The sequence below is a fragment of the Pipistrellus hanaki genome (assembly GCF_964339955.1).
Source record: "Pipistrellus hanaki genome assembly, chromosome: 17".
Taxonomy (NCBI): Eukaryota; Metazoa; Chordata; class Mammalia; order Chiroptera; family Vespertilionidae; genus Pipistrellus; species Pipistrellus hanaki.
The window spans coordinates 18,563,267-18,588,579 of NC_140519.1; the positions used below are offsets into that span (position 1 = coordinate 18,563,267).

Here is a 25,313-nt window from a genome sequence, read left to right on the forward strand (position 1 = left end):
GATGGAACAAGAATTATTCCTGAGGAGAGAACAGGACAAGTGGATGGGTTTCATTTTAAATTACATTAAAAGTACTTTCCCAGGAGATTCTGACCCCAAACTACCGTTTTTTAAATTTGTTATTATTAAAAGGCTACTGTAATAGTAAATAATCCGTATCTGCTTTTTTCCGCTTCTCAGAATACTAGCTCCAAACACATCCAAAATGTTTCAACAGAAAAAAAAAAAGCATATCTTTGTCATATTGTAAATTAACTTAATTGCAGAACAGATTTAAAAAATCTAACAGGATGTGCCAATGGAAGATACAGAGTAACCTTCTCCCTCCCCCCACCAAACATCACATGATGAATCATTTATAACTTTTCCTGTTTTTCTTACTAATATATCCTTCCTCTAATTCCCATCCCACTCCCGTTTGAATTTTCCCTCATTCTGTCATCACAAAGCAGTCCTAGTTTTTCCTAGACTTATTCATCTCTTATTTGAGATACCTTTTATTTATTCTGATTCTTTTTTAAAATATATTTTTTAATTGATTTCAGAGAGGAAGAGAGAGGGAAAGACAGATAGAAACATCAATGAGAGAGAATCATTGTTTGGCTGCCTCCTACACATCCCCGACTGGGAATGGAGCCCACAATCTGGGCATGTGCCCTTGACCGGAATCGAATCCAGGACCTTTCAATCCCCAGGCCAATGCTCTATCCACTGAATCAAACTAGCCAGGGCTATCCTGATTCTTGATGACATGATACACAAATTAAAAAAAATATGTATGTGCAAAATATTGAGGTACAATGTAGACGAATAGTCTGTACCCAACAATCCATAGGTGTGTCTGAGAACTTCAACCAGAGTCTGTTGGTTCCCTGAGACTGGCTCCCCTTGATTCCATAGATTTAAGGAAGGGGCGGTGAGGAGGTAGCAGTCCTTTGTTTTCCAATACGAGAACTGAATCAAAACTGCCAGGATAAGAAGGAAGGGCTTTCCTTTACTCAATGAAAACATGTCCCTCTTCTGATTCGGGAACTGACAGGGTAGGGCTGGTGAGTGCCGCAGCAATGCTCTGCTCTGTCCTTGACCTCCCAAGGTCACCATCCTGGGTTCCTGATCCCCATAACGCCTGCCCTCTTCCCGGCTCCCCACGCTTCTTCACTGGGACTCCCACTCCCACTGCATCTTCCAGGCAGAACACAGCAGACTCCCCAGGACGACTCCCGGAGGACTGTGACCATGGGTGGGACGATGGGTGGATGGGCAATCAGCTGAGGCAAGAGGAAAGCAAAGGGGGAATTCACACAGTCCTATAGGTAAAATCCTACAAGCCCCAGGAAGCCCAGGGCAAAGCTGGTTCTGACGGAAGGTTGGGAGAACTCAGATTTAAGGAGGCACCAACTCAAAAACAAATCACCATCACATTATAGAGTCTCTTGGGAGACCCTCTAACCTGGCCTCTCTTCTTCCAGCCTAACCTTCTTACCCATCCAATCTTCCCACAGTGGAGTGATTTTTTTAATCTCTGTAAATCTGATCGTTTCACTGCTTGGCTTAAACTCTTTCCATGGCTTCCCACTGTTCTTAGAATAAAATCCAAACTCTGAACGGCTGCTAACAGACCACAAGCACCTACACGGCCTACCTTCCTCCTCCTCCAGCTGCATTCCACCAGGGCCTCTGGCCCCTCTGAGCCACTAACTCCTGTCAGAGCTGCCCCTCCCCAGTCCTCACAGACACGGAGCCCCGTCCCATGCTGGGCTCTTGAACCTGTGTCCCCCCTGCCTTAAAAGCTTTTCCTTCAGCTCTTCGCATCTAGGCCTTTGCATAAATGCCACTTCCTCCAACAAGTCTTCATGACCACCCTAACTAAAATGCTCCTTCTCGCCAAAACCGGTTTGGCTCAGTGGATAGAGTGTTGGCCTGCGGACTGAAAGGTCCCAGGTTCAATTCCGGTCAAGGGCATGTCCCTTGGTTGCAGGCACATCCCCAGTAGGGGGTGTGCAAGAGGCAGCTGATTGATGTTTCTCTCTCATCGATGTTTCTAGCTCTCTAGGCCCTTCCTCTCTGTAAAAAAATCAATAAAATATATTTAAAAATAAAAAATAAATAAAATGCTCCTTCTCCAAGTTCATCTTCTGTCACTATCCTGGTTTTTTCCATTTCAGCATTTATAACCACCTAGGACTGCATACCGTTTACTTGTTGAGAACCTCCCTGACTGGAGTGTAGAGACAGTGACTTATGCATTGCCCTGCACTTCATAGGCTCCAACACACATTAGTTTGTTTCATTCAACAAGCAGGTGGAGAGAGACACTTGGAAATTCCAGTTTGCCAAAGTATGCAACTAAGTAACCTCTGGCTTATCACCCTTCTCAATCTCCTGAACCATCCATTTCTCCCTCTTTACTAGGTCAATTCCATTATTTATATATATATTATAGTATTTTAATTAATTCTCCCTGAAAATACAGATTTATTTAACAGCTACTGACACCACGCTTATCATGTGCTAGGGATATGTAATTAGTTTGTGCTCTGACTTTTATGATTTGTATGAATGATCTTATCTGATAGAACACCCTTAACCAAAGGCTTTTTCAAAACAAAGAAAACTCAGGGTAAACACAGATGCTTATACAGTGCAGAAACTTTACGCCAAAGCAAATATTTGCTTTCAAGATTCTTCTGACAGTGAAACCTTACTGGTTAGCACATTAGAAAAAATGTCCCACAGGAGAAAAATTATAACCAATTACATATTTGAATTATAGTAGAATTTTACCTTCAAGTTCTAACATTTTGAAAATTAAAACCTTTATATTATGTTTTTTCCTACCAAATCTCTCCTATCAATACAAACTGCAGCTTCACCCCAAGAACAGTAAAATAAACTTAGACTATACCTGTAAGTACTCAAAACCAAGTACAAAATAAGTGAGTGAGGCTAACGTGGGCCCTCCAATGGGAAAACCCCAGCAGAGGTTTGGGAAACAATATGAAAAAGAAAAGAAAATTAAACTGCTGAAATGCCTGCATCAGCTCTAGAAACAAGTTTTAATCCATAAGGGGGAAAAAATCACAAGTAAAATAAAAAATTCACTCAATTGGAATATATACAGGGATAGGTTTGAAATAAAAAATGAAGTGGAGCAGAAACCGGTTTGGCTCAGTGGTAGAGCGTCGGTCTGCGGACTGAAAGGTCCCAGGTTCTATTCCGGTCAAGGGCATGTACCTTGGTTGCGGGCACATCCCCAGTGGGAGGTGTGCAGGAGGCAGCTGGTCGATGTTTCTAGCTCTCTATCCTTCTCCCTTCCTCTCTGTAAAAAAAATCAATTTATATATATATATATATATATATATATATATATATATATATATATATATATATATTTTTTTTTTTTTTTTTTTTTTTTTTTAATGAAGCAGAGTACATTAAGCCAAACGCTGGTATTAAACTTAAAATGAGAGAAGCTTCGACAATAGCTCAACTCGAGTTTTTTGTATCTATCACCTTTCTCTGAAGGACCAAAAGCTTCTGGCAAATGTCTCCTGCATATATCCAGGAAAACAAGTGAAAAAGTATGACCATGTTATTATTTTAAACAACGAAGAGGAAAAAGGTAAACTACTTCCACCACCCAGAAAGGACATTCAGTCCTATCCAGCTCAGAAAACAAAGCAGGAAAGCAGGATTCTTTGTGTTGAGATGCAAAAACAAAATAAAGCTTGGGAATAAAACCCCAGCTGAAAATCCAAAGTCACAAGCGTTGCTCCACACAGCCTGTCTTGTCCTAATGGCTTCCCGAGTGAGCTGACGGTGTCTGTTTTTTAACGTCTGCCTGTTCATCTCTATGGGTGTTGAGTATATTGCTTTCCCTACACCTACTCCCTTCTGTGAACCCAGATCTCAATGTCTTTATTTGCATCTTTTTATGGAGTATTGCATTTCCCTGTTTTCTTCCTTCACTCTCCACTTTATAGGAATGATTATAGAAGCTCAATGACTTAAAGGCCTATCAAACAGAACCTTAAGTTCGTGTGCGTTTAAAAAACAGTGAAGTGGGGTGGAGCTGTGTCTTATTTTTCCTTAAAAAAGTAACTGGAATTTGTGTGGACATGCTTTTTGTCCTCCAGGAGCTTATCTGTAGCAAAAATGGAAGACAAATGCCCCAGGAATTACAATTCGACCTAGAAAGCGGTGAAAAGTCACTGGAATTGAGAGGAAGAAAAAGCCACTTCCAATGGAACTTCTATCTAGGTAGATAGAATGGTGGCGGCATGTGAGGGAGATTTTATTTTATTTTTATTTATTTATTTACTTATTTGTTTTAAATATATTTTATTGATTTTTAACAGAGAGGAAGAGAGAGGGATAGAGAGTTAGAAACATCAATGAGAGAGAATCATTGATCAGCTGCCTCTTGCACACCCCCCACTGGGGATGTGCCCACAACCAAGGTACATGCCCTTGACCGGAATCGAACCTGGAACCTTTCAGTCTGCAGACGCTCCATCCATTGAGCCAAACCGGTTTTGGCGCGAGGGAGGTTTTGAAGGCTGGGCACACAAAACAGAAAGGGTGGCACAGTCCTTTATAAATAGGGAATAGCCGTTTGCCCAGTTTGTCTGAATTCCTGCCCATGTGGGGGAAACAACCTGCTCATCCATAAAAACTGAAAGAGAAACGTAGATTTGAGATCATGTTGTAAAGAACTCCAAATGACAGGCTTTTCGTTCTGAATTTAATTCTGCAGGTGAGGAGGTGAAGACATTTGGAAAGGGAACTCAGGTAAGGAGTTGCAGAAGTAGAGAAATAAACCTCGCATCAATAGGAGCTGCAGATTTTTTTTTTTTTTTTTTAAATCACACAAAGGAAAAATCAGTCAGAAGCTATTTCATGTGGAGGACAAGGTAGAAAGGATTAACATTGCCTCCAGGTCTTATGGTTTTATTCCTGGATAACCAGGAGAAATAACTAGACCTGGGGAAGGAGAGAGCGGGGCAAATGACAGGGAATCGGCTTAAGTAATTACTAGCCCTCGCTGGAAATGTCTGCATCAGGACCACGCACAGGATGCCTTCTGGTGGCAGATACTGTTTGTAGGCACTTAGCACACAGCAGTCAACACAACTGGTAATCGCCTTCTGCCCTCATGGAACTTGCCCTCTAATGGCAGACAATCCTATATATTAAAGATGAAATATGCAAATTGACTGTCATTCCAACACAAGATGGCCACCCCATGTGGTCAAAGATGGCTGCCCCCAGGTGGACACTAGACAGCCACCACAAGATGCAGTTGTGGGCAATCAGGCCAGCAGGAGAGGGTGGTTGGGAGGGACCAGGCCTACAGGGGAGAACAGTTAGGGGCACCAGGCCTACAGAGGAGGGCAGTTGGGGTGATCACACCTGCAGGGGAGGGCAGTTAGGGGCGACCAGGCTGGCAAGGGAGGGCAGTTAGGGGTGACTGGGCAAGCAGGGGAGGGCAGTTGGGGACAACCAGGCTGACAGGAGAGGGCAGTTAGGAGTGACCTGGCCAGCAGGGGAGGGCAACCAGGCCTGAAGGGGAGGACATTTAGGAGTGAGCAGGCTGGCAGGGGAGGACAGTTAGGGGCAATCAGGCCAGCAGGGGAGCCATTAGGCATCAATCAGGCTGGCAGGAGAGCGGTTAGGGGGTGATCAGTCTGGCAGGCAGAAGCAGTTAGGGGCAATCAGGCAGGCAGGCAGGCGAGCAGTTGGGAGCCAGCAGTGCTGGATTGTGAAAGGGATGTCTGAATGCCTGTTTAGGCCCAATCCCACCCTAAACAGGCAGTCGGACATCCCTCTTGGGGTCCCAGATTGGAGAGAGTGCAGGCTGGGCTGAGGGACTCACACACACACACACCCCTACATGAATTTCGTGCACCGGGCCTCTAGTAGATAATAAACAAGTACATCAACAGATAAACATATATTACAGAAAGTGTGGGGCTGCATGGAATTATAAATAGGAGGCTCTACTTGAGATAGTAATATTTAAACAAACACCTAGAGGTGAGGGAGCGAACTATGCAAGGAACCGGGAAAGGGTCAGAACTAACACACAAGTATCTCCATGTAATTTCATTCCACCTTTGATGCTTTTGAAGTTGGCAGCCACGTCAACATCCCACTTCCTGACCCTATCCTACCCAATCAAGAAAACTTCATCAATAACACAGTGATAACAAACTGCCTACGAGGTCAGTTTGTTTATACTGGTTGTTTAAATTCCCCACATAAGAGAAAGGACTGCATTTTAAAACAACAAAACCAAAGCTCTATTAGAACATGTTTGTGCAAAGTTTAGGAAGACAATCATCTTGCTCTCAAAGCAATCATTGATGTAGCAACTTTGAGACTTGTGATTTAAATCAAAGATGCTGAAGAATGATTGTGAATCATGCAATTAAGCTACCAAGCAGGATGTTGCTGAGAGGGGAAGAAAAATTCCCAGCACCATAAAGATGTCAAAAATAAAAATAGTATTCTCATCAAAACCAGAAGTAATATCGTACTTTTGATTTTATGATTTGTTGCTCAGCAGAGCTGAATTCTAGTCTAAGCTCTGCCATTTATTGGTTCGGGGTCTTTGGGCCTCATCCTTATCAGTCAAGGGCAGCTGGTCAGATTTTTCAGAATCCCTGAGATTCTTTGTGGCAAGTTAAAAGATTTCTATGATGGTTCGTTTACTTAGGCATTTGACTACTCTGGTTTACCTCATTTTACAATAACAGCACAAATAAGCACCCACTCAAAATAGCCCAACTTATAAGTTCTATATAAAGTAGTATGAACTGTTGCCCTAGCCAGTTTGGCTCAGTGCTGGCCTGCGCAGGAAAGGGTACCAGGTTCGATTCAGTTCAAGGGCACGTATGGGGCGCTTGCAGGAGGCAACCAATTAATGCAATATTTCTATCTGACCCTCTCTCAAAAAAAAAAAAAAAAAAAAAAAAAAAATAGCCGAAATCGGTTTGGCTCAGTAGATAGAGCGTCGGCCTGCGAACTGAAAGGTCCCAGGTTCGATTCCGGTCAAGGGCATGTACTGTGGCTGCGTGCACATCCCTGGTGGGGGGTGTGACCGATGTTTCTCTCTCATCGATGTTTCTAACTGTCTATCCCTCTCTCTTCCTCTCTGTAAAAAAATCAATAAAATATATATATATATTTTATATATATATATATATATATTTTATATATATATATATATATATATATATATATATATATATATATTTATCAATGGGCCCTAACCAGTTTGGCTCAGGATAGAGCTTCGCCCTTCGGACTGAAAGGTTCCAAGTTCCATTCCGGTCAAGGGCATGTACCTTGGTTGTGCACATTCCCAGTAGGAGGTGTGCAGGAGGCAGCTAGCTGACCTATGTTTCTAACTCTCTATCCCTCTCTCTTCCTCTCTGTAAAAAATCAACAAAATATATATTTTTAAATCAATGGAAAAATATCCTCGGGTGAGGATTAAAAATATAAAGTAACATGAGTTTTCCTTTTAGACAAACCTACCAGAGCTTGGTGCTTAAAATGAGGCTACACTCACTCAAGTGCTGCCTGTTTTCACCCTCTTTTTTTTCTTTCTTTCTTTTTTTTTTTAGAACCACCTGCAAGGCTCAGAGTTCTGTGCCACAGAATTTGGTTTGGAACAAGGTGGATGAGCACATCATTAGTATGAGACAATAGCCATGAGTCCTTTTCTGGTGGGACTCGGTCTTTGAAAACTGTTCCAAACGAATCCCCGAGCATTTATAGCAACATTTCTGCGGAAAACGGTCGGGACAACTTTGAAGGTTAATGCCCGTGTAAATGCATAGTAAAGAAAATAGCCAATGTCATTTTGCACCATTGCAGGCACTAAGTATTCACTCACTTAATCTCCCTAACAATCCTATAAGGGTGGCACTATTATTACCCCCATTTCCCAAAGGCATTGAGGCAAACTGCCCATAGATTCCACAATTAATCAGTAGATTCAAACCTAGGCACTCTTAGCTTCAAAATCTGCGCGCTTAATGCCTATGGAAATCCTGGTGTCCTCGCTTAAGTCCCATTCTTGGCCTCACTCTTTCTGCAAACTGAACAACACGAAGTCAACATAAAGACGCGCTGCAAGTTCATTCATTATAGAGTTTCTCCCACGGTCCTGAACCGCAAACCAGAAATATATTTTAAATATAAAATTCCTACAATCCCTGAGGTCTCTCCAGATGTGGAGAGAGGGTGTGCGGTGCAACACCAAGAGTTTACTATCCCGGAGCTAAAGCCGCGAACAAGTGCTGCAAAAAGCTCCAGCCCCACCCGGGGTAACCCGCCCACAGGGGACTCGAGCCAGGGGCCGCCCCCCGACGCCCCGCTCGCGCTCCGCGGCGCCGAAGTGGCACCGGGCCGGGCCGGGCCGGCCCCAGCACACCTGCACCGTGCGCGCCCGCGGAGTCCCTCCAGCTGCCCGCGAGCCACCGGGACCCCTGCCCACGCTTACCTCCGGGACCCGCACCCGGCGCGTGGCCAGCGGGAAGTGCCGCCACAGCTGCGCCACCCCGCGCCGGGTTCCAGGCCCCGCCCCCGGCTCCGGGCCCCGCCCCCGGATCCAGGCCCCGCCCCCGGCTCCGGGCCCCGCCCCCGGCTCCGGGCCCCGCCCCCGGCTCCAGGCCCCGCCCCGGCCTCGGGCCCCGCCCCTGGCCCAAGGCACCTCCCCCAGCGCACCCGCCAGTGTGCCCCGCCCCCTGGGAAGGGCCCACCCGCGGTGCAGGCCCCGCCCCACCAATCATTGGCGCCATTTCGCTGTGGGCCCGCCCAAAGCCAAGGGGCGGAGCTTCTGTGCACCTAGCTCCGCCCCTGGCACGCTAGGGGGCCGGAAACCCCTAAAGGAAGGAGAGAAGTCCCTAAATACATAAAGTGGGAAGGGCCCGTGGGAGCGTGATCCGGAGGGAGAAAGGGCAGGACCCTGGCCGAGGAAAGCGGGAAAAGGAGAAGAGCCATGGTGGCAAGACGAGGAAAGAGGCTTTGAAGGGAAAATGAAGGCACTCCCTAGGTTCCAGCTAATAAGGGGTAGGGCTGGTTTCAACATCTTCCCCAAACAGAGTTCAGGTATTCAAGGCCCTGGCGAGGCTCCTTTTCCCGGGGAGGGAGGGGGGAGGGAGCGGGGAATGAGTCATACCATTCCACCCAGGCCAAGTTTGGCACTAATGCCCACGAGTGTTACTAAAAGGTTTGCAGCTGCATGTATGGATAAAGGGGGGGAAATCAGGCCACTCAGAAGGAATTATTTGAACCATTAAGGTATTTGATTTGGGAAAGTGCAAAACTATTTGAGGAATCAAGTCAATGCTAATTTAATTACTATGGGGAAACACAAGGGTCACTTTGCCAACAGGCAGGAGGATTAAGACACAACAACCTTTGCTACAGAAACTTCAGATAACTGTGCCAGTTTATCTGTGTGACCTTAAGGGAAGCCACAATATCTGAAGCCCTCAATTTCCTTATCTGTAGAATGAAGAGATTAGGCCAGGTGACCTCAAGAACTCTAAATGCCCTTCCACACTCCATTTCATTCTGCCAGACGCAAAGGACTGTAGGGAAACACCTGTCCAGTTAAGGAGCCGCACAGAGAAACTGGGAATTTTTGGAAAAAGCATAGGTGATCACTGGCATCACTTCATTCGGGTTCTCCTGACTGACTTTTCTATTTTTAACATCACTTTTGCCCTAGCTCAACACTCTTGCTCTTCTTCCCTCTCAATCCTCACATTTAGTCACCAGGCCCTTGGCTTTCTCTTTAAAAAAAAAAAAAAAAAAAAAAAAAAAAAAAAAAAAAAAAATATATATATATATATATATATATATATATATATATATGTTTTATTGATTTTTCATGGAGAGAAAGGGAGAGGGATAGAGAGCTACCGTGTTTCCCCGAAAATAAAACATCCTCCGAAAATAAGACCTACTTATAGGTTTCCTTCTGAGTGAAATATAAGGTATCCCCCTGAAAATAAGGCCCCGCGCCCTAGGCTCTGTCTCAGAATGCTATTGCTAAACATGAGAGATTTGGTCCACTGATTCTGAAAGAAATGGAGTCACAAGAAATTACCAGGAAATTCAGGAATTGGATTGTTATGATGATGTTCCAGAAGATGATGACATGATTGTCACTGAATAAGTGAGTAAATTCTTGATACTGAAGAATTCACAGTTTGTCTGGTTTGTGTTGACAACTACCATACTACCGTATACAGGTAATAAATGTCCTTTATTTTTATTTAACAATAAATGTGTACCGTATTCTTCTTCATGGAAAAATAAGACATCCCCTGAAAATAAGACCTAGCGCATCTTTGGGAGCAAAAATTAATATAAGACACTGTCTTATTTTCGGGGAAACAGGGTAGAAACATCGGTGAGAGAGAAACATCGATCAGCTGCCCACTGTGGATGTGCCCGCAACCAAGGTACATGCCCTTTGACTGGAATCAAACCTGGGACCCTTGAGTCTGCAGGCTGACACTGTATCCACTGAGCCAAACTGGTTTTGGCAGCTTTCTCTATTACAGTCTTTTCAATGCCCCTTCTCATTTTCATTGCCATCTATGCACCAATACAAAGAACTCAGGGTCTCGGATCTGACCCTCACCTACTTTTCCCACCTGATCTCCAACTTTCTCTGTGTACACAACTGGGCGACAGACTGTCTGTACAGTAACCACAACATACAGCCAATTTTCCTTCCACTGAACATTTACACCCACTGCTTCCCAGCTCAGAATACCTCTTCTCAGTCCTCTTGACCTGTCCAGACTACAACAGCTCAGCTCAGGGACCTCCATGCAATACAATGCTATAATACTTAGGGTCGACTGGGCACTTAAAACAGGATGACCTTGTTTTGCATTCTGTTATTTATAATAGTTATCTCCAAAAATAAAGTGTAAGCTACTTATTGGATGGTCCAGGCCCCAGTCAATCAGGAAAGAAAAAGCTACTTTTAATATCTCAAAAAAACCTAAAAGAAATATAGGCCAGTGTTGCTCAGTGGTTGAGTGTCAACCCATGCACCTGGAGGTCACTGGTTCAATTCCCGGTCAGGGCACATGCCTAAGTTGCAGACTTGGTCCCCAGCATGGGGCATTCAGGAGATAGCCAATCAAGGTTGATGTTTCTCTCATCAATTTTTCTCTCACCCTTTCTCTCTAAAATCAATGAAAACATATTCTTTTAAAAATAAAAAGTCTGTTGGTGACCACTGCAAGAGTGCTAATTAAACAACAACAATAATTAGTCACCTATAACAGTAAGATTCTCTGTTTTTGTCTAACACCAGTTACTTCATGCTAACCAAAGCTTTGATGTGACTGATTCAAAAAAAGGGAAAAACAAATTAGTATGAAATAAGACTTGTTTGGAAGGCTAAATATTTGACATTCATGGAGATGCATAAAAATAAAAAGTAATCAACCCATTCTTTGTCACCCATTGCCCAAACAAGTGATAAACTCATAGTAAGTATTCAAAAATATTCAGCCCTGGCCAGGTGGCTCAGGTGTTTGGAATGTCATTCCATACGCCAAAGGGTTGCGGGTTCCATTCCCAGTCAGGGCTCATGCCTGGGTTGGTTTTATTCTTGGTTGGGTTGCATGTAGGAGGCAGCCGATGAATGCTTCTCTCTCACATCAATGTTTCTCTCTCTCTCTTCCTCTCTTTCCCTCCTTCTCTTCTCCCTCCCTCCCTTCCTCTCTCTAAGCATGTCCTTGGCTGGGGATTTAAAAAAAAAAAATCTAATTGGCTTTATTGAATGATTCATAAACCTAGTAAATGGAAAGGTACTCTGAGGACTTGTACAAAGTGGCCATCTAGATATATATGCATATATATATATATATTCATGAGTGATTTTTTTCAGCTTTTTAAAAACTCTCTCCCTTGCTATAATTAAAATACTGGTCTTTCTTTTTCATGAAAATAAGATTGTAGGAGTTTCCCTTCTAATTTCAAATAAATTCTTAAGAATAAGATAAACAAGAATCAAAAGCACTTAGAAGTGAATTAGAACTTATAGGCCAAGGCATAGGAGAGCCCGTGGGAGAGGCCAGCAGACTCCCTGAGTTGAGGAGACAAAGCTAAGATGGCTCGAGTTAACAGGACAGAGTAGAGGAGACAAGACAAGAGCACAGAAAATCCCAGAGATCTGCAGAGCATCCTCCTTGAGATTCAACAGCACTGGTCAAGGCGTGCATGTGAGGAAACTATCCAAAGTCAAAGAAAAAAAAAACGAACCACTGGAATGCATTGGAAGGAAAAGAGGGCCAGGAATACTGGCTGTTCACACCAGGCCAACTAGAAAGTATCCCCATTCAGTGAGGTACTCAGGATGGTCTTACCTTAGTAATGAGAGTAATTAGCTCTAAACTAATTCTACTTAGATGCTCATCAGAAAAATACAAGTAAGCTCCAAAAAGGATCAAACTGTTTTAAAGTAATGTACTGTATCTAAAATTAAAACTCAACCATATTTTATAAGAATACAAAAATATTCGGCATCCAATGACATGAAATTCACAAAATCTGCTATTCAATCGAATATTTATAAGGCATGGAAAGAAGCGAAAAAAGATCACCCTCAATGGAAAACAAAATCAATCACTGAAACTAACTCAACTGACATAAATGTTAGAATTAGAAGACAGGATACTGAAACAGTTATAATAGTAATATATTAAAAAATTAACTAAGGACAAGGAAGGTATAAGAATTTTCTAAATCCAACTTCTAGAGATGAAAACAACAATCTCTTAGGTGAAAAATCCACTGGATGGGAAGAGTAGACATTGTAGAAGAAAAGATTAGGGAATTTGAAGACACACAATAGGCACTTTTAAAAATGAGCTATAGCCGTAGCTGGTCTGGCTCAGTGAATAGAGCACTGGCCTGCGGACTGAAGGATCCTGGGTTCGATTCCGGTCAAGGACACATTTCTAGGTTGTGGGCTCAATCCCCAGTAAGGGTCGCACAGGAGGCAGATAGACGTTTCTATCTTTCCCTCTTCCTTCCTCTCTGAAATCAACAAAATATATATTTTTAAAAAGAACTATAGAGGTGGAAAAATTTAATTATAGAATCAATGCAGTATAGGACAACTTCAAGCAGTCTGATACACTTGTAATTGGAGTCTTTGAAGGAGAGGATAAAGGTAGAATTGGGGAAGGATATCAGAAAAGATACTTGAAAAAATGACTGACTTATTTTCAAGAGTTGATGAGCATTATGAACCCAAATTTTTAAAACTTAAACTTCTTCTAATGCCACGTCTTCAAAATAGACTCGCCCAGGCTGTGGTATTTTATGGAAGAGCCACACTCAAGGGGCCAAAGAGCCGCATGTAGCTGGCGAGCCATGGTTTGCCAAACACTGGTTTACACAAATATTAATGTTTTAGTGAAGGGACCTAACTCTCACAATTAGAAACCTATGACATAATTACACTCAACCCTTACATAGCTGTCGGCCAGAGAAAATAAAATTTGATAAACAACAATTAGAGGTTGTTCATCTTAGAAAGGAAATAAAACCTCTGACTTTGACAATCCATTGAATTGTCAACTTTTATCAACTCTCAAAAGTCAGTTCTTTTCTATTAATCTTATATGCAGAAAACCATCTTATTAATGATGTGCTGAGTGCTTTTATTTGACACTGGAATTTGGAATAGGCCTTTGGGTTAAATTTGTCTAAAATGATTTATATGATATGGTCAGTAACTTTTAATCCATGATGAATTACCCACATTTCTTTTAAAAATGCTGCCTAAGTCGGATTCCATTAGTGGAGACAGAGATTTACAAGGATATTTTTATTTATTCTTTTGAAGAGAGAAAAATTATTTTCTATAGTATTTTAATAATTCAGAAGGTTATATCATAAATAGGTGAAGTTTTTGTTTGTCTGTTTTTCCAGTTTGGGCTCCAGAGCTTAGCACTACAAGCTTCATTCATATGAATTTATCTTCTAAGATTTTATTGTAGGTTCATCTTTTACCTAATTAAAACATTCTCAAGCTCTCTTTGTAATTCTTCTCTATTCATACCAAATTTGTATCACAATAACTTCTATCTTTTAATAATAGAATAATAAAAACATAAAAAGATGATGCAACATTCAAAATCATTTACAGAGAATGGGGGGAGGGGGAAAAGATATATATTCTTGATTCTAAATCCTTGATGTAATATTATGATTTATGAAGCACTAATTATTGGTTTAGCTAATATCTCCATTAATGAAAGACTACCTTTTATTTGGCAAAGAATTAAATTAAATTAATAAAAATTTAATTCAGTAAGTATTGATTACTTAACATATTCATTGCCCTCCCCCTCATAGCAGGCATCCCACCCTGCCTGGCCACTCTGTGCCTGCATGTGTGCTGCCTAGAGGCCTGGAGCAGCTGGGGGACAGGGCCCTCACCATCTTCGTTGGGTTAATTTGCATACTCACTCCTGATTGGCTAGTGGGGGGGGTCATGAAGAGATTAATTTGCATATTTCTATTTTATTAGTGTAGATAATACCATAATAACTTTATTATTTTTAAAATATATTTTATTGATTTTTTACAGAGAGGAAGGAGAGGGACAGAGAGTTAGAAACATCGATGAGAAAGAAACATTGATCAGCTGCTTCTTGCACCCCCCCCTCTGGGGATGTGCCCGCAACCAAGGTACATGGCCTTGACCAGAATCGAACCAGGGACCTTTCAGTCCGCAGGCCAACGCTCTATCCACTGAACCAAATTGGTTTTGGCTACCATAATAACTTTATAAGGTGACAGGTAGTTACTAAGCTTACCATGGTGACCACTTCGTAAGTATATAAATGTCGAAGAATACTGTATATAAATTGACATACATATATAAATTGACTTTCAGGCTTGAAAGTATTATAATATTGTATGTCAATTAATACCTTAATTTAAAAATAACTATACATATGTTAAAATGTAAATTAGTGTATAAGGACTCGTTCTAAGTCAGTAGTTTTCAAAGTATAGTCCATGGACCCCTGGAAGGCCCTAAGACCCTTTCAGGGGGTCTATGGGGTCAAACTGTTTTATGAAAATGCTATTTGACTTTCCCCCATTAGCACTGATGATGCACAAGCAGTAGTGGCTGGAACAGCTGGCATGAATCGACGTTGATATACTCATAGTTATTGTCTTCTCTACCATCACTCACTGGCAGTTTAAAAAAAGAGAAAAAAAAGCCACGATCACTTGAGATAGCCCTTGATAAAGCAGTACAACTTATTCATCTTAAAAAAAATCTTAACCCATCCGTGCATTTTTTTTTAATATTCTGTGTGGGAAAGCTAAAGAAAGCATTTCTGCCGTATACCAAAGTCTCAGGACCGTCCACAGGGAAAGCTCTTCCTTCAAGTTAAAAGCTGAGCTAGCTGCTTATACGCAGGACACCGTTTCTACTCAAAAGGATGACCGACAAACCATGGTATTTGCCAAACTTGGGCATTTGGCAGACATTTTTTTAAAAATGAACAAAAAAGTAAGCCTGTCACATCAAGGAAAAACAACTCAGTGTATTTGTTGGCAAACACAAGCTCGCAAGTGAAATTTAGAGTTTTGGAAAATTTGTTTCGGCTTGACTGCTTCCCTGCGCTGAAAGATTTTTCTGATGTACTCCGCTGGTGATGTTAGCAAATGTGATTTTTTTAAAAAGTGCTATTAAATGTGTCAACATTTGGAAGATCTGCATAAGTCAGTGAAGTAATATTTTCCAAGTGACTAATGCGCCGTTATAAAACCATACATGCCTCAAAGATCCATTCAAAATGCAAGATGACTGTAGTGAGTTGAATGGCGGCCCCCAAAGGATCCATGAGATGAGGTTATGTGAATTATGCAGGTGAGTCCTGAATCCAATGACAAGTGTCTGTATAAGAGAGAGAAGAGGAGAAGACACGGAGATATGTGGAAGAGAAAGCCACGGGAAGATGGAGATAGAAAACCACCAGAAGCTACAAGCATGATTGTCCCCTAGACTGAGTCCTTGGAGAGAGTGCGGCCCTGCTGACTCTGATTTCATACTTCTAGCCTACAGAACTGTGAAGATAATAAGTTTTTTGTTATTTTAAGACATCCTATTTGTATTAATTTGTCATGGCCACCGTAGGAAATGAATACAATGACCAATGAATGTTCATGTATCTGAGTACGAAAATTTATTACTATTCCCCCTAGCCGGTTTGGATAGAGAATCGGTCTGTAGACTAAAGGGTCCTGGGTTCGATTCCGGTCAAGAGCACATGCCCAGTGGTACGTGGGCTTGATCCCCAGTAGGGAGCAAGCAGGTAGCAGCCAATCAATGATTCTCTCTCATCATTGATGTTTTTCTCTCTCCCTCTCCCTTCCTCTCTGAAATCGATAAAAATATATTGAAAAAAATAATAAAAATTTTATTGATATAGATTCAGAATCTACAAAAATAATAAAAATTTTATTGATATAGATACAGAATCTATCAATTGTCAAATCTTCACAGTTTCCTCATGAGGATATTAAAATATCTCAGCTTTTTCCTACTACATATCATTGAGGTCTGATTATTTTAATATACTTCATTCAAAACAACATATTTGTAGCAGTTTGAATGCAGAAGCAGGTATACAGTTCCAGCTGTCTCCTATTAAGCCAGACATGAAAGAGATTTAAAATATGTAAAAAAATGCTAATATCATGAATTATTAGTTAATATGTGATAGCATATGTTTGTTAATTTAAATACTTTCAAATTTTCTCAGTTTTAACTTCTTATATAGTAAATATTGATAACACACATAAATATAGTCTTTGGGATCCTCAATAATTTTTAAAAGTGTAAGAGGTTCAGAGATGAAAACATCTGGGAACCACTGGTATACACAACCAGTAAAACAGACAGACAGGTTGGGGCCTAAGTGATCAGAAATGTATCATGTATGTAAGATTTCAGTTATTTTAAACTACGCCCTGGATTCTTATGGGCAGGAAGGCAGAGAAAGGTCCTTCCAGACAAAAGAACCCATGCACATTTAATGCACTCTAGAAGCAGGTCTGTACATGATAGCTTCCGGGAGTGCCAGGCCATAAATAAACACATAAACACATAATTTGACATATCCAGATTATTATCTCTTAGAAACAATAGATGCATGGCTTGATTTCACGAATCTGTTAGTCATTAGAAATCCAGAACTTGAAAAGATTTTTGATTTTGTAAATGTGGGCAACATTTCCTGGCCTGTGTGGCTCTGTGGTTGAGCGCTGACCCATGAACCAAGAGGTCCCTGATTCAATTCCCAGTCAGGGCACATGCCCAGGTTGTGGGCTCAGTCCACAGTGGGGGGCGTGGAGGAGGCAGCCAATCAATGATTTTCTCTCCCTCTCTCTTCTTCTCTCTCTAAACGCAATGAAAACATATTTTTTAAATGTGCGCCACATGATATTCTCCTCCTTATTCCTTGTACTCCAAGTAGATGGAAAGAGTTCTTTTAAATACTGACCTAGCCAACCACAACCTCCCTCTGAGTCGCACATTCACTCCGCCTGGAATGGTTACACCTCTATTTTCTGTTTGGTGCACTAGTCAAACAGGGCTGTCAAAGTGCCACACACTGGGTGGCTTCAACAACAAAAATCTCTTTTCTCACAACTCTGGAGTCTAACAGTCTGAGACCCAGGTGTCTGCAGGGTTGGTTTCTTCTGAGGCCTCGATTCTCGGCTTATAGATGACCATCTTTCCCCTGAGTCTTCACATGTTCCTTCCTCTATACTTGTCTGTGTCCAAATCTCCTGTTCTTAGGAGGATACCAGTCAAACTGGGTTAGGGTCCTTAATCACTTTTTTTTCTTTAATCCTCACCTGAGAATGTTTTCATTGATTTTGAGGGACAGGGACACACACACACACACACACACACACACACACACACACACAATCAATGTGAGAGAGAACCATTAATCAGTTACCTGCCATGTGTGCCCAAACTGGGAATTGAACCCGCAACCTTTTGGTGTGCAGGATGATGCTCCAACCGACTGAGCCACCTAGCCGGGGTCCTAACAATCTTATTTAACCCCAATGACCTTTTTAAAGACCATATCTTCAATACAGTCACATTCTGCGGTACTGGGGTTATAACTTCAACGTTTGAAGAAAGGGGGGTGGGACACAATTCAGTCCATAGCACTTGGCTAACTCCTACTCACTCTTTGGAAATCAGCCTGAATTGTACTTCTGCAGGGAAGCTCTCCCTGACCCTGGACTTGGGTTAGGGCCCTTGCTATACTTACACTAGAGGCCTGGTGCACAAAATATGTGCACAGGGGAGGGAGGGTTTCCTCAGCCCAGCCTGCACCCTCTCCAATCTGGGACATCCCTCTCACAATCCTGGACCACTGGCTCCTAATCGCTCACTTGCCTGCCTGCCTGCCTGATTGCCCCTAACCCCCCTTCCCCCATGTTGGCCTGATTGCCCCTCATTGCCCTGCCTGCCAGCCTGGTCACCCCTAATTGCCCCCCTCTGCCAGCCTGGTCACCCCTGCCAGCCTGGTCACCCCTAACTGCCCCCCCTCTTGCTGGCCTGGTCACGCCTTGCTGCCTCTGTGTGCCAGCCTGATTGCCCCTAACTACCCTGCCTGCTGGCCTAGTCACCCCTAAATTCCTTCCCCTGCCAGCCTGGTCACCTCTTACTGTCCCCCCCTGCTGGCCTGGTCACCCCCAACTACCTCCCTCTGCCAGCCTGGTCACCCCTAACTTCCCCTCCTCCCCCCGCCGGCCTGGTCACCCCACACAGTCTACTTGTTCAGTCGTTTGGTCATCCCTCACTAACCCCCCTGCTGGCCTGGTTGTAGGTAGCCATCTTGTGAGGGTGTGAGGGTCAATTTGCATATTACCTCTTTATGATATAGGATAGCAGCCAACAGTTACCCCACAAAGCATTATTACACCGATGTAATTAACACTCGGTGTGACTGTTTTATGACTGTCTCTCTGACCACACCCTAAGCATCACAAGGGCAGAGATGGCCTGTCATGTTCACTACCAGGTCCACAGGGTTTGATGCGGTTTAGTGCCTGACATACGGGGCTCACTCAATGGGTGAGCAAGGGAACGCTGTGCTGGTGTCACAACATTTCAGAGATCCACAGCTGAAAGCTCCAGGTATGTGAGCCCGTCTGGGAAGCACTCTGAGTACGGAGGCAGCCGCCATCCTCAAGAGATATACCAGCAAGGTCCATCGTGGTGGCCAAGTCCCATTGGCTCTTCATCCCACCGGAGCACTAAGTTAAGGAGGTAGGGATTTAACTCCGGTCCCGGCTCAATCATTAACTAGCATTATATCGGAAACAGTGTTCCTTCACCCTGCATCACCTCTCATTTCTCATCCATAAATGCAGAAATTACCTAATGTCAAACGGGTCACCATTTAAACAGAAAGCCCCTGATCTGTGCATACCCCAAAGATACAGACCAACTCCACCCCGTGCTTCTGGGGGCCTTGTCTGTCTTTGATAGAAGGATTAACCCCAACCTATAACAGCCAACTCGGCGGAAGCTCTGAGAGTCCCACCTCCAGGCTTCTGAAGTTTTCTTACAAACTGCAATCGGAGGCTACTAATAAAGTTTCAAAGCCGTCACTACCACTTCCTGAAGACTTAGGGCTCAGAGAGCAATGGGAATTCGGGGGGTCATAAGGGCATTCAAAGTCTAGAGCCACTACTAGTAATTTTGCAACTTGGTTAGACGTTAAGAAGAGATATCCATGACTTCTATGGGAATTTGAATTAAACAATCAATATTTAAATGAATGTCCAAGAATACTTCTGGGGTACGGAGAGGGTAGGATTCCATGCTTTTCTTTTGAAGTTGAAAAAGTATGAAATGTGGGGGGGAAAGTCTCAGCAATTTACAGTGTTCTTAGTTGTTCTCTCCTACATGTTGCCTAATCACATGTCTTGACTACCCATGTGATTGCGGGAAAGATTCTATTTGGTTCCTTGCCCCCGAGTGTGGAGATTATAATGCCATAAGAAGTGGTTGTTAGTGTCAAGTGAAGTTACATGTGGAAATGTATTAACTGCAGAGGTAAAGAATTCTGACTTCTGCCTCTTCGTAACAGTGTAATCTTGGGTGAGTGTTTACTTCTTTGTGCCTAAGTTTCCTCATCTATAAAATGGAGATAATAATAGTACCTCCTCTAGTTATTGTGATAATTAAACGTGATAATGAGTATAACATACTTAGTGCCTGAAACAAAGGAAATATTCAGTATTAGCTATTTTATTTTTTAAAATATATTTTTATTGATTTCAGAGAGTAAGGGAGAGTGAGTGTGAGAAACATCAATGATGACAGAGAATCATTGATTGGCTGCCTCTTGCATGTCCCTCACTGGAGACTGAGCCTGCAACCCAGGCATGTGTCCTTGACTGGAATTGAACCCAGGACCTTTCAGCCTGCAGGCTGACGCTCTATCCACTGAGCCAAACTGGCTAGGGCTTAGCCATTTCTTTTAATGCTATGTAATTCTCAGAGCTTTTCCACCTAATATGATCATACTAGAGGCCTGGTGCATGAAATTTGTGCACTTGGCGGGGGGGGGGGGGGTCCCTCAGCTCAGCCTGCACCTTCTCGCAGTCCAAAAGCCCTGAGATTAATGGCCCCACAGAGGAGGCCCCGCCCACCCACTGCAGCCCACTGGTCAGTGCCCCGGCCTCCCTCTTTGGGGCGATCGCAGAGTATCTGCCCCCGCCCCCCACCATCAATTGCCATGCAGAGGATGGCCTGGGTCTCCCTCTATGGGGTGGTCATGGGGCAATGGTGGGGCCCCCTGACCAATCACATCACACCAGTGTTGGCTGGCCTGGGACCAGTGCATGTCATAGAGTGGTCATCCAGGTGGTCATTCTGCTGCTTAGCTGTTCAGTCAATTTGCATATTATACTTTTATTATTATAGATATGACCATTCTCAGAAACCTGTGATTTCCCCATACTCCTCGAACTCACCATCCTCCTTTCTTCTCTCTCTCCCTCAGCAATGCTCCAGTCTCACTTAAAAAAAAAAAAAAAAAATTTGAGGCCAGCCCTAACTGGTTTGGCTCAGTGGATAGAGCAACGGCCTGTAGACTGAAGGGTCCCAAGGTTTGATTTCGGTCAAGGGCATGTACCCTGGTTGCAGGCACATCCCCAGTACTGGGTGTGCAGGAGGCAGCTGATCGATGTTCCTAACTCTCTATCCCTCTCCCTTCCTTTCTGTAAAAAAATCAATAAAATAATAAATAAATAAACAAACAAACAAACAATGAATGTCCTGCACCTTAGGAAACCCTGAAGTCCCGGGTGGTTGGTCACCCTAATACACACTCGCTAGGTTTTACTGAGTGAATAGAGTCAACTCTTGTTATCATCTCTTTCTCCTCTGGGTTCTCTCTTCCATCCAATGCCCTCAGCATCCACCTCTCACCTCCCAGCTGCATTGGCACATAGCACTCTGCTCTCCTCATGGCCAGGTCCACTGGACACTTTCAGTCCCTCTTAGTCTGGCTTCTCAATAAATTACATTTACTAACCAGATATTACTCGTTTGTTTGTTTTTATGGTGAAGCGAGCCAGTATTAAAATATCCACATTTATTAAGTGTTTGAGAATAGCAGTACATGGATTCAAGGAACCATCCCCTGTGTTGCTTACATAGTTCTGAATATTATGCCATACTTGGGATTTCATTAAAATTATCACAAGATGTTATTTATCAATGACTGCTAAATGTTTTCTGAATAAGAGGTTTCCAGAAGTCATGACTCATGGAATTAAAAAAAAATGTTTTAGAAGCAACACAGTTCTCCTTTTTTGTGAAATCCAAACAAGAAAACAGAGTGGTATTTCGGAAGCTCATAATAAATGGTTCTTCTTTTAAGTTCTGAAAATAGATGTGTAAAAATGGTCTATAAAAACGAAAAGCTAGAATTTAAATTTATCAAGTATTTCTTTTTTAAAAATATTTTATTGTTTGAGGAAGGGAGAGAGAGAGAAACACTGAGCAGCTGCCTCCTGCGGCAACCCCTGTGGGGAGTGAACTGGCAAACTTTGGGTGCACAGAGAACACACCAGCCAGGACAACTGAGCACTTCTTCTTAAGCAAAGAAGTGTTGTTGCTGTTTTTAAAAAAGATCTTAATTGTGGAGGCTTAATATGAACCAACACTGATCAAAGAAAAATGCCTTTGCTCTAGCATGTTTGACTCAATGGATAGAATGTCGTCCTGCAAACTGAAGGGTCCTGGGTTCAATTCTAGTCAAGGGCACATACTGGGATTGTGGGCTCAGTCACAGTAGGGGGAGTGCAAAAGACAGAAGATCAATGATTCTCTCTCATCACTAATGTATCTCTCTTTCTCTCTCCCTTCCTCTCTGAAATCAATAAAAAAATATATATTTTAAATGCTTGGGAATTGTCTGTTTACATATCCCTCTCTCCCAAAATACTTTCAGTTCTCTGAGGGCAGGATTGGACCTTGCTTCTTGCTACTTAGATAAATGGGTGCCTGGCTCAGGCAGGAGCAAAAATAAATGTGCTAAGTAGGGAGCTAGAGAGGAAAAGAGAACATCTAAAAAGTGACAGAATTTGAGATAGCTGTAAAACATTTTTCAGAAGAGAGGACATCAGAAATACACATAAACTTCAAATGTAAAACATTTCCACATCTATAAAAAGGAAAGTATTGGGAACAAAGACTAATCGTAGCCCTAGTCAGTTTGGCTTAGTGGATAGAGCACTAGCCTAGGGGCTGAAGAGTCCCGGGTTCGATTCCAGTCAAGTTGCAGGCTCGGTCCCCAGTAGGCGACATGCAGGAGGTAGCCAACCAATGATTCTCTCTCATCATTGATGTTTCTATCTCTCTCTCCTTTTCCCTTCCTCTCTGAAATCAATGAAAATATACTTAAAAAAAAAAAAAAGACTAATTGTAAAGTTGACAATCATGATAGCCACATTGACTAAGGTGTTTTTTTTTTTTATTAGAAGGCAAAAATTTAGGTATGACTTTTCATTAACTCTATTATTTTTTAAGGTTTTTTTTCTCTTTTTTGTGGCTTTAACTCATCTTTTCTTGAATTTGTAGAATTTTCAATATAAATGTGAAAAACTAATTCAGCATCTTACAATTCATCTTACTACCAGACAATAGTGGGTGCACTGGGAAATCAAAGTAGGCTGAATGATTAGAAAATTACTTTTTTCTTGCCCCCAAATCAAGAAACCTGAAGGCAATTTTTTTGCTTTCCATATTCAGAGATTTACACACACACACACACACACACACACACACACAAAACTACCTCTAGACAGAGGCTTATATTCAATTATTCAATTGCTATAGGCCAAGACAGTCATTCAGTTTTGTATAAAGGTTACCCATTCTTATTAATATGACATTCTGATTTTTGAAATTCACTACATCTTTAGCTCATATCTATATATTTACATCTTCATATAAACATATGTAAATAATCTGGAATTCCTCACTTCCTGACCTTTTTGAATAAATAAGTTATTTCTGAAATGGATACAAAACTATCAAACCACTGATTTGAAATAAATTCTCTTAATATCAAATCCACCTTAAATTCAAAGAAAAGCAAACTGCCTTTTTCAGAAATTACGCAATTGGTCTAGCAATTCCACTTTCATTCATGAGCAACAAGGGACATGTATAAAAAGCCAAAGTTTGTACTAGCCAAAACACTAGCACTGACCCAAATGTCCATCAAGAGAATGGATCATCAAATTGTGGGATAGTGGAATGTTACACAGAAGTGAAAGTGAATGAACCACATCTGTACATATCAACATGGACAAATGTCAACAACACAGTGTTAAAAGTATGTATCAGGAGAAATTATTCTATTTATATAAGTTTTAAAACAGAAAGAACAATTTATTGTTTAGGGATAAATACAAATGTTGCAAAACCTAGTTTTACACAAAGTCAAGGGAATACTAAATACAAAGTTTTGTCATGGTTACTTGATGCAGGGAGGTGACCTGAATTGGGGAAGGGCACATGATGAATCTAATGTATTCCTATTTATTTTTATAAATATATGTTCTTCACTATTCTCTCATACGAGTATTCCTATAACTAGAACATCTAGTGAAATTTCACTGGAAATATTTAATAGCAAAGTCAGAAGTCCCGAATGGTCGATTCTGACATGTTGGGTTTCAAATTCATAAGTCCTAAAAGTAACCCAGCCAAAGTGATGACAAAAGCATGCAGGCAGTTTTCAAAATTAAAATTGATGAGCCTGCTCCTTCTGCTTGTCCGAGTAGAGAGTTTATTGATCTCTAAACCAGTGACGTTAGAGAAAAATGGAAATCAGGCAAAGCTGGGCCCCTCGCGAGAGTGCATGGGCATGAAGTCAGGTCCCGGAGGATCCCAAGGCTGGCGATGCCAGTAACATCCCACAGGCAGGATGACCCTAGCATATTAACATAAAAAGGAAGACTCCATCAAGGTCTGACATATTCATAATTCTCCCAGTGACACCCAAAGCCTGAGGAGTTTGGCAAGTACATTATTTCAAAAACCTGGAATTCCCTCCAGCAACTCACGGTTGTTTTTATAGGATTGCTAATTCAGCACAGACACAATCACTCTTTTGGAAGCTCTGAGCATCAACATTACTTTATTTTCTTGCATCTCTCAAGACCATCTCCAAATTAAATCTTCTAAGTATTAGGGGGGGGGGGGGAGATCTGACTTATATAAATTTCTACTGGTAGCTTTGACTCAGAAGAACATCCTATGGACGTAGGAGGAAAGAAGGAGGAAAAGGCTCTGAGCTGGATGCTTTACATACCTCCATAGAACCAGCTAATGTTTGTGGAGCCAAGCCCTGTGCCAAGGACTTCACATGCATTCTCTCATGTAATCCCTATAGGAATCCATATTAATTCCATTTCACAGATGTAGAAACGGAACATTAAGTAACTTGTTCAAATCCACAGAAGCAATCCGTAGCACTGGGATTTAAGTCTAGACCTGTCCAACAATCATGCTTGTGTTCTGTGGAACATTAATTTTTCATAAAGACTTAGCAAATTAAATATATTTTTTTAAAAATTTGTTAAATAAAATGTTAAACTTTTGCTAAAGGTTTAAAAGATAAGAGGCCTTTTAGCTTTCTATTAAAATGGTACATATATCCAAGTACTTTAAATTAACACGTCAT

At 42.0% G+C, this 25,313-nt stretch overlaps 1 protein-coding gene across 2 annotated transcripts in view; it reads right to left on the bottom strand.

The window, feature by feature from the left end:
- Positions 1–25,313, bottom strand: part of LOC311611863 (serine/threonine-protein kinase Sgk3) — a 103,135-nt gene that overhangs the window by 53,450 nt on the left and 24,372 nt on the right. Inside the window, exon 1 of one of the 2 annotated variants that reach the window (XM_084864388.1) lies at positions 8,513–8,604. The exons of the other annotated variant lie outside the window; for it this stretch is intronic. The gene's annotated coding sequence lies outside the window, so the exon portion shown is untranslated. Of the gene's footprint in view, positions 1–8,512; positions 8,605–25,313 lie in introns of those variants that run through there. 2 annotated transcript variants of the gene reach the window in all.